This window comes from Nicotiana tomentosiformis, chromosome 6 (assembly GCF_000390325.3).
Source record: "Nicotiana tomentosiformis chromosome 6, ASM39032v3, whole genome shotgun sequence".
In the NCBI taxonomy this organism is placed as follows: Eukaryota; Viridiplantae; Streptophyta; class Magnoliopsida; order Solanales; family Solanaceae; genus Nicotiana; species Nicotiana tomentosiformis.
The window spans coordinates 86722310-86725289 of NC_090817.1; positions in this window are offsets into that span (position 1 = coordinate 86722310).

The window sequence follows — 2980 nt, forward strand, 5'->3', positions numbered from 1 at the left end:
GGCCCCGAGAAAATTACAGCTTATCCTCAGCATTCCCAAGAAGTTCGTTGAAAGAAAAGCTACATTGAATGTGCCAAGACTATATGTACCAAATGGGACATACATGGCGCGGGGACCGAAATTTTACCAAGGCTGATTGAGCTCGTGGTTATCAGTCCCGCACCACAGAGTCCTATGAAAGATCCAACCGCAGTCCCCTGGAACTACAACAGAACCGTGGTTACATACAAAGGGAAAGCAATTATGGGGGAAGTGAATGAGATGAACCAGTCTGGGAGGTACCATACCCTAGAAGAGTTAAAGAAGTCCAAATAGAATAGGGATAAACAGATGCCATATAAGAAGCTTGTAAGCAATGAGGAAGCGAAAGAGTTCTTTAGAAAGATGAAAACTTCTGAGTACTCAATAGTTGACCAATTCCGAAAGAGTCCTTCCGAGGTCTCACTCTTATCTCTGTTGCTGAGTTCGGATGAACATAAATAAATGCTCCTCAAAATATTAATTGAAGCGTATGTCTCGGTTGATACTTCTATCGAACAATTGGAAAGGATGGCCGAAATATTTTTTGAGGTCAATAAGATTTCCTTCAGCCACGATGATTTGCCCGCAGAGGGAGATGCCCACTATCAAATGTGAGGACTATTATGTGAAAAGAGTGATGTTAGATGGTGGGTCCGAGGTAGATATTTTCCCTCTCTCAACACTCTAGAGAATGGAGATTGGAACAGAAAGAATTCGGGCTAACAACGTCTGCGTACGAGATTTTGATGGGGTCTAGAGAGACATAATAGGAGAAATTGATCTGATTCTAACTATTGGACCTGTAGACTTTGAGGTGACCTTCCAAGTTTTGGACATGGAAACCGTGTACAATTTCCTCCTGGGTAGACCATGGATTCATAGTCCTGGAGCTGTTCCATTCACTCTTCACCAAATGGTCAAGTTTGAATATAATAATCAAGAGATTGTTGTCCATGGAGAAGACGAGCAATCCATCTACTGGGACCCCTCGATCCCGTGTCTTGAACAAAGGGAAGGCAATGACCATATTGTGTACCAAGCTTTCGAAATTGTGGTAGATGACCAATTTGAAGAAGGGGCCCAATTACCTCAACCTTGCTTATCTAATGCTTCGATCATGGTTGCCACCCAAATGATTAGAAATGGGTACAAGCTCGGAAAAGGGGCTCGGAGTATCATTGCAGGGCATTACTGAGCCCATTTCCCCAATCGTCAATGAGAATTGTTTTGGTTTGGGCTTCCGAGCTATAGAGGACGACAGAACATGGGCTGACAAGCGCAAAGAAAATGGTTGGATCCTGTCCCAGCCCATTCCACATCTCACCCAATCATTTGTCAAACCAAAGTATGTGGAAGAAGAAGAAGAAGAAGAAGAAGAAGAAGAAGAAGAAGAAGAAGAAGAAGAAGAAGAAAAGGCCTTCACAGCTGAAGAAATCGATGATATCTACGAAGCCTTGAAACAAATGCTATATGAGTCCCACATGGTCCAGCCAGGGGAACGAACGAGCCATGCCGAGGTGCATTATATGGGGCCGGATTTCAAGCTCCAGAACTAGGAGACTACCCCATCGCCTGTCAGGCGGGAGTCCCGGTAGTTCAGTCTTGCCATCTCTTCTGCATTACGAGTTATTTCATGGTGTAACTCGAATGTTTATTTTATTGTCTTTTGATTCTGATGTAAACCCTCATATCTTTCAATTCAATGACATGGAATCAATATTTCATCTTCCATAGATGTCTCTTTTCTTTTGTTCTAATTTTGCTATTTTTCTTTTTAGTTCTAATAATGCGGACTTAAATAACATGACATGCTTGCGGACTTCATGCCCAGATCCTAAAATGTTCTCTAACTTTGAAATAATGAATCAAGATCAAGAATATGATAAAGATGAGGCTTTTAGGGAAATAAATCGAGAATAAGAACAATTTGAGAATAAGCCTAAGCCAAACTTAAATGAAACCAAGATAGTTAATTTGGGCAGTTCAGAAGAGATCTGAGAAACCATGATAAACATTCACACTGATGAAAGAACTAGAGATGCCTTGATCCAACTTTTGTTTGAATTCAAAGACGTGTTTGCATGGTCCTATGATGATATGCCAGGGCTGAGCGTTGATTTGGTGGTACAAAAATTCCTACCTATCCCGGTTATCCACCCGTCCAACAGAAGCAAAGAAAGTTCAAAATTGACATCATTGACAATATCAAGGAAGAAGTCACCAAACAACTGAAAGCTGGTGTGATCCGAGTGGTCCGATACACTACTTGGCTGGCTAATGTGGTACCGGTGCCAAAGAAATATGGAAAATCCCGAGTGTGTTGATTACTGGGATTTGAACAAGGTGAGTCCCAAGGACAACTTTTCATTGCCAAATATCCACATTCTTGTTGACAACTGTGCTAAACATGAGATATAAACTTTCATGGATTGTTATGCTGGGTATCATCAGGTTCTGATGGATGAAGAAGATGCAGAAAAGACCATTTTTACCACGCCTTGGGGCACTTATTGTTACAGGGTCATGCCATTTGGTTTGAAAAATGTTGGGGCAACCTACGTGAGAGCTATGAATGCCATCTTCTATGACAAGATGCAGCAGGAGATTGCGGTATATGTGGATGATGTGATCATTAAATCCAGAATCCAAGAAGACCATGTGCGAGATCTGGGGAAGTTCTTTGAGCGTCTACGCAGGTATCACTTGAAATTGAACCCAGCTAAATGTGCATTCGGAGTTCCGTGTAGGAAGCTCCTGGGGTTTATAGTCAGTCGAAGGGGTATTGAATTATATCCGACAAAGATAAAGTCTATTCGGGATTTGCCACCTCCGAAAAGCAAGAAAGAGGTTATGAGTCTGCTAGGGAGATTGAATTACATTAGCAGGCTCATCGCTCAGCTTACTACCACTTGTGAGCCCATATTCAAGTTGTTGAAGAAAGATGCGGCAATCAAATGGA